General features: G+C 42.5%; 1 pseudogene; it reads right to left on the bottom strand.

Moving 5' to 3' along the window:
- Positions 1–5,404: 5,404 nt before the first annotated feature.
- LOC103292204 (60S ribosomal protein L28-like) lies at positions 5,405–5,859 on the bottom strand (annotated as a pseudogene).
- Between the last annotated feature and the right edge of the window lie 1,696 nt (positions 5,860–7,555).

Genomic DNA, 7,555 nt, shown 5'->3' with positions numbered 1-7,555 from the left:
AGAAGGGTTTCTCCAGAGTTAAATGAACTGTTAAGGGATCAGGTTTATTATCTTGGTGTCAGTAGCACCATGAAGGGGTCTAATAATAAGCCCTAATGTTATGGAGTATTTAAGGGCCATATACTGTTCTGTCTTTACATGTATTAACTCATTTAATCCTTACAGTCACCTATGAGGTGGTAGGTTCTATTAATATTAGTATTCCCTTTTCACAGATGAGGGCAGTGGAACACAGAGAGGCTAAGTAGCTTGCCCCAAGGCCACAGAGGTAATACGTAGCCGACTCCAGACCTGTACTCATAACTCTACTTACGTTCAGAGACTTATACAGGCAGTCCTCGGGTTACGTTGGACTCGACGTACGTCATTTTGTGGTTATGTCGCCATGTCCCATTTACAGTATTTATTAAGAACAAAAAAATTCCGTCATTTCGACGTATGTACATATGTGCTTTATGTTTTTTATTATTTATTTGCCATAAGTAAAGGTCAGGAATTATCTTTTAAATTTTTTTTTACTGTTTCACTTCATTACTGCTGTGTATGTGCTCCATGTGAGTGACATAGGTGCTTATGTAGGTGGGTTGACTTACGGCGAAAATTGCCCGTTACGTCGGATTGCCGACGTAACCTGACTGTATCATGTTGGCCAGTTAATCACTGTGTATTTTATCACTTTCTACTTGAACACATACTTCCCATAAAAGTGTAAAATACTGCCCTAGCTGGTTTGGCTCAGTGGATAGAGTGTTGGCCTGTGGACTGAAGAGTCCCGGGTTCGATTCAGGCCAAGGGAAGATGCCTGGGTTTCGGGCTCGATCCCCAGTAGGGGACGTGCAAGAAGGAGCTGATCAATGATTCTCATCATTGATGTTTCTATCCCTCTCCCTTCCTCTCTAAAATCAATAAAAATATATTTTAAAAAAGTGTAAAATACTGCCGCTGCTCTAAAACTGTTAGTCTTATTGATAGATGCACCAGGCTTTTTCATGTAGAAAATAAGTTACTGCATATGTCTCAGCTGGCTGGTGTGGCTCAGTGAAGTGTCCCTTGCACCAAAAAGTGAACCGGTTTGATTCTCGGACAGGGCACATACTCAGGTTGCTGGTTTGGTCCTGGTTGAGGTGCGTAGGGGAGGCAACCGATTGATATTTCTCTCTCACATTGATGTTTCTCTCTCTCCCCTTCCCTTCCTCTCTTTCTAAAATCAATTAAAAAACATAAAAATTAGTTTTTGAAGTTAGTTTAGATCAGATAAACTTGACAAGTGCATTGTTATGACTTGAAAAATAGCTGTAGTTTATTTACTTTGCATATCTATATAAATGCATTATATAGTTGTAAAATCATAAAATTGGTTAAATGATAATTTTATGATTAAAAATTTTAGATATTATGTTGAATGCTCTAATTTTACAGATGAGAAGATAATACCAAGAAAGTAGAGCTATTTTTGTTCTAAAACTGTATTAGGAAAAACCTACCTAAGGGAGTAAAAAAGGGAGAATTTATTCTAAGAATGGAAGGATTTCTTTCACAACCCAAAGGCAGAAATAGAGCTAGGCCTAGGAACTTTAAAAATGAAGGTGTTGGGGAGCATTACCTATCCTCACAACTTCATTCTTCTGAGTTGACTGATTTTTTTTATTAAAAATTATTAACTCAAGAAGAAAACTAACAACCCTTTTTAAAATGGGCATTCTCACCCTCCCCCTCCCACACACACCCCAACTTAACGATAGTTCCACATGTATTTTAACTTTATGAAGGTGCAAAAGTGCTATCCCCCAGATCTTGGTTTCTAATACCATCCGTAGGGCTCTTTGAAGAGATTCCCGCTTCTAAGACCGCGTTCCTTTTCTGTATGTCCGCCATTTTGTGCGTCCGCCATTTTGTGTGTCCGCCAGCGTCGTGTGCGTCGGCTAGCGTCGTGTGCGTCCGCCATCTTGTGCTGCTGCCCTTTGTTTGGTGCGTAGCCCAGTTGATGCGGAGCCTGTCGCTGGGGAGACACGCATCACTAACCTAGGTGACAACGGCCTTGCCCCTTTCGTCCTCTGGGGTGAGTCCGGTCTGCAGAACCCATGACTCGAGATCCCAAGAGGAGAAAACCCTAGAGCCCGGCGGAGGGTGGGGGGACGGGAGGATTTACTCGATACTCAGTCCACGTGGCCGCAGAAGTTCCAGTTCGACACAGTGCGTGCCTTTCTCTTTTTCCCTTAATTTCTCTCTTATAAATTTTTGACGAAAGAGTGTTCATCTTGATTCATTTTCCCCACCTGGGTCGACCATATGCGAACGGGGTCGGTGGGAGCGCAGGGTGGAAACCCGTCTGCTGGGAACCCCCCGTCGGTGGGCTGTGGGTGCGCAGAGGAGAGTGGGTACTGTGTTTACATATTTAGGGTCAAATTTTGACTCACAGATTACCAATCCTCCCCTCTTTTCTTCTTGCTTCTTTGCCTTAGGATGTTTTCATCATAGTAAGTATCTAGAACCTAGAGCGTTTTTTTTTTTTTTTTTTTTGAGAAAGCGGAGTCTCTCGTTCTCAAGTTCGCACCCGAGGATATATTTTATTATTGATTTTAGAGAGAGAGGAAAGGAGATAGAAACATCGTTGTAAGAGAAACATGGATGCCTTACTTCCTGTACACACCCTGACGGGATCAAACCTGCAACCTGGCCCTAGCCGGTTTGGCTCAGTGGATCGAGCATCGAGCATCGGCCTGTGGAGCGAAGGGTCCCAGGTTCGATTCGGGTCAAGGGCATATGCCCGTTGGGGGCTCGATCCCCAGTGTGGGGTGTGCAGGAGGCAGCCGATCAATGATTATCTCTCATCATTGATGTTTCTCTCTATCCCTCTCCCTTCCTCTTCCTCTCTGAAATCAATAAAATAATTAAAAAAACAACAAAAACCCCGCAACCTAGGTATGTGCCCTGACGGGAATTAAACCCGCAACTTTTTGGTGTATGGGACAAGCTCCAACCGAGCTACGCGCCGCATAGTATCACTTTTTAAAAATTTCCTTTATATGGAACTTTTTTCCAGAAAGGTGAATATTAGCTGTTTGAGACCTTATAAGATAGTGATAACTGTTGAATAGAGAGGGTTACTTTCACAAGAAGTGAAATATATGGTGTTAAGCACTGTTGAAATAGATTAATGAAACACAACGCAGTCTACTCAAGTATATGAATGCTGATGTGTAGCCTTCTATTATTAAATCTCCATTAAATGTGACCAATACATCTTGATGAGTCAGAGCAGTAATTGGTAATCCATAATGATGCTGAGAAAGATAATGAAATATTAACTTTTCGTCCAGTTTAATTTGCTACTTTATTCTAATTATTTTGGAAATTGATAATCAGTGTGATGTTGATAGCCAGAATGTGTGATTATTCAGACACTACCTTTTGTTCCTGGTACTCATTTGTATGCAGTGCCTCATATCACTTGGAAAATTCTAAGCTCATTAAGTTTTACCTTTAAAAACAATTCAGGGGCAAAAGTCCCATAGTTTAATCTTTAGTGTGTTAGTAAAGCAGTTCTCTGAAGGGTCTAAAATATTTCATACTATTTTCTAAATTATAGATAGCTCTCTTGTGCTCTACCTTTCCAGAATGGAAGTATATAGCTTTTGGATTAGTGGAGTACTAATAAAAAATTTGCTATTAATTTCATCTTGTGAATACTTGGCTGTCTTAAGTAAGTGAACATATGATGTGGTACAATCAATAAGACTTCAAGCTAAGTTAAGAGACAAATGGGGACAAAGAGGCACCTAGAATGCCTCTTGATAAGATGGGAAATACCAAAGAACTGGTTGGGGGAAGATATAATTATGATTCAGTTTAGAAATGATGATTTTGAGATCCCTGTGGGGATCCTAAAGTGTCTGACAGGCCATTTGCTATCTAGAGGACTGGTATAAGGATGGAGATTGTCAAGGTAACAGTAAAGATGGGTATTAGTGAAAACCATGGGTTTAGATGAGTCCATTTAGGGAGACGGTGCTTAGATGAGATGAAAAAAAAAAAAAAAAGGTGCAAGCCCTAGCCGGTTTGGCTCTGGATAGAGTGTCGCCTTCGAGCCCGGGTTGTGGGCTCGATCTCCAGTGGGGGACTTGGAGGAGGCAGCCGATCCATGATTTTCTCTCATCATGGGTGTTTCTATCTATCTCTCCTTCTTCCTTCCTCTCTGAAATCAATAAAAATCTATTTTTTTAAAAAGAAAAGAAAAAACTGCAAGAACAAAATCTTAGGGAACACCAGTGATTAAGGAGTGGCTCAAGGAATAGGGTAGCTCAAGGAAAATGAACTTAGGAAAGACAGAAATAAGCAGCCCAAGAATAGGAAAAGAATCAGGAAAATAGTGTGAGGCCAGTGTTGCTCAGTGGTTAAGCATTAACCTATGTACCAAGAAGTCACTGGTTCAGATTCCCTGTCAGGGCACATGCCCAGGTTGCAGGCTTGATCGCCAGTTGGGGAGGAGGGGTGGCATGCAGGAGGTGGTAGCACATCAATGTTTCTCTTATCAGTGTTTCTATCACTTCTTCCTCTCCCTCTCTCTCTAAAAAATCAATTAAAACATTTAAAAAGTAGTGTCATGAAGCTGAGTGATGAGCTATGCTATGTTGCAGAAGGTTTCTGAGAAATAGGGGACTGGGATATCACTATTGAATTTGGCAATTAAGGATTTTTTTTAGATTTTTAAAAAATGGACTTTTACAAAACAATAATACACTTTCTTTGCAGATAAAAAACAAATTAGCGAAAAGGGGGGGAAAGGTAAAACTTCCTGATATTCTTCTATTCCAAGATAACCATTTTTAAAAAAAATATATTTTATTAATTTTTTACAGAGAGGAAGGGAGAGGAATAGAATTAGAAACATTGATCAGCTGCCTCCTGCACACTCCCTACTGGGGATGTGCCTGCAACCAAGGTACATGCCCTTGACCGGAATTGAACCCGGGACCCTTCAGTCTGCAGGCTGATGCTCTATCCACTGAGCCAAACCGGTCCGGGCCCAATATAACCATTTTTTAACACTTGTGTATATGATCCTTTCAGACTTTCATTTATTAACGGTTTTTTATTTTTAGATGACACCAGACTGGGATAACTACTGAATACATGGATTAATATGTTAAGAAGTTAAATACAGGGTGTCATAGACAACATATTTTTTTGTAGATCACCTTTTTAATTTTTTAATTGGACATGGAAGAGTAATTCAAACAAGTTGAGAATGGGGCTGTTGCATATTTACTTCATAGACAACATATTGATGAAGCAACAGTAAAATCTATTCACAAGAGTGGAGAAGTGTGGTGTCTTTTTTTTTTTTTTCTTTAGGTTTTGAGGAGAGATGGCTGATACCTTTATTGCTCAGGGGGAGGGGTGCTCAGGAGCTCTTGGTAGGTCGGGCCGCTTCCTCTTCAACATCAAGGGCTTCTGGCTGCGCAGGATGGTGCTGGCGCTGGCCCTGCAAATGGCGGCCATGTGCAGATCCGGGCGGTACTTGTTCTTGCGGATCACGTGCCGGATGCTGCTCAGGGTGGCCCAGGCGTTCTTGTTGATGGTGGTGCGCACGTAGGAGGTGGCCGGCTTTCGCTGGCCGGATCTCCACTTAATGATGACCACCACCCCTTTGCCGACGGGCGCCGGCTCCACGCCCACCATCTTGCGGTGAATAAGCCCGGTGTAGCGAAAGGAGTTGCGGGCCTTCAGGTTTTTGGGTTCGGTGCTGTACGTCTGCTTGTTCCTCTTCATTAGGAAGCTGGAGCAGTTCCGCACGATCATCCATTGTAGGCGGGCAGACATGGCGGCAGCTCCTCACGCTGCGGCAGCTGGAGATGGAAAGAGCTAAGTGTAGTGTCTTTAGCATGTCTGTGGAAGCTGCCTTTTCACTCTTGGCAACTGAAGGCTCTGCCAAATCCAGGGTACAGAGATAATTCCTGAAAGGCACATACCTCACTCAGTACCTAACATTGTGCCTGGCGTACAGACAGGTTCTTTCTTTTAATAAATAAAGGGGGAGGTATTGATTGTAGGGTAGTGAGATTGGCAGTGATGGTTTCCCTCAATAAGGAGGTAGAGCCCTAGCTGGTTTGGCTCAGTGGATAGAACGTCAGCCTGCGGATTGAAGGGATCCGGGTTCAATTCTGGTGAAGGGCATACGCCTGGGTTGTGGGCTTAATCCCCATGGGGGCATGCAGGAGGCAGCCAATCAGTGATTCTCATCATTGATGTTTCTATCTTTCTCTCCCTCTCCGTTGCTCTCTGAAATCAATAAAATTTAAAAAAGGAGGTAGAGCAGGTGATTGTGGAGGGTTCATGGTCCAAATAACCAACCAGGGAAAGGAATGAGGTTGAGAAATTGAGTCATACTAGGAGGTCTAAGCTGGAGAAGAAGGACAGAGGTAAAGTTTGGATATGATTAATCAAGTGAAGAGAGAAAGAGGTTAAGCCTGAGAGTTGGAAAGTTAACAGTTAAAATTTCAGGTGTGGATCCCTTCTGGATTGTGGTAAGGTCCAACAGGTTTGGGGCTAAGGTTTTAAAATGGAAGCAGGGGGGATGTTGTAGGATGAAGTGGTCAGGGAACTTTGATTCTAGGTATTTGAATGAATGATCTTACGTGAGCATTAAAGAGGTGTAGGAAATGACTCTTAGCCAGGTGCCAAAGTTGTCAGGAAATGTGGGGGAGAGATTGATCAGGATGTGGGTATCCTATATAATAAAAGGCTAATATACAAATTGTCCCCTTGGGAGTTGGACCACTTACTATGACGTGCGCTGACCACCAGGGAGTGTGCCATGGAACGAAGGAAGGCCCCTATCGGCCCTGATTGCTGGCCAGGCCTAGGGACTCTACCCAGGCATGAATTTTGTGCACCGGGCCTCTAGTGTGATAGATAAGTGACAAGGAGAAATAGATGATGGATATATATATATATATATATATATTATTGATTTTTTACAGAGAGGAAGGGAGAGGGATAGAGAGTTAGAAACATTGATGAGAGAGAAACATCAATCAACTGCCTCCTGCACACCTCCTACTGGGGATGTGCCCGCAACCTAGGTACATGCCCTTGACCGGAATCGAACCTGGGACCTTTCAGTCTGCAGGCTGATGTTCTATCCACTGATCCAAACCGGTTAGAGCAGAGGATGGATTTTTTTTATCTGAGTAAAAGGCCATGTTTTAGAAAAAGGACAGTAGAAAGATAAGAGAAGGTTTAGAAGATAGGTTTGTAAGCTATAGGAGAGCACTTTGTTCTATGAAGAATATAGAAAAGTATTTTTCTTATTTAAATCAGACTGCAGAGAAAACTTGATGTGACCAGCATGAGCCTATAGGGGAATTTGTTTACACTGATGCAAGGTTCCACTGGGCACAGTAGAAAGGGTTGAGAGGGAATTGGGATGGGAAGATGGGTCGTTGGGCAGGATGCTCAGAGCTGTGTGAGGATGAGAATTGAGAGGATAGATGGTCTGGGTTGGGGTTCTGTGAAAAGGAGAAAATTACTTCATAAACAGTCTCCAATAGAC

This window comes from Eptesicus fuscus, chromosome 1 (assembly GCF_027574615.1).
Source record: "Eptesicus fuscus isolate TK198812 chromosome 1, DD_ASM_mEF_20220401, whole genome shotgun sequence".
NCBI classification, from domain to species: domain Eukaryota; kingdom Metazoa; phylum Chordata; class Mammalia; order Chiroptera; family Vespertilionidae; genus Eptesicus; species Eptesicus fuscus.
The sequence above is the reverse complement of the archived record's forward strand: the minus strand, read 5'-3'. Positions and strand labels throughout refer to the sequence as shown.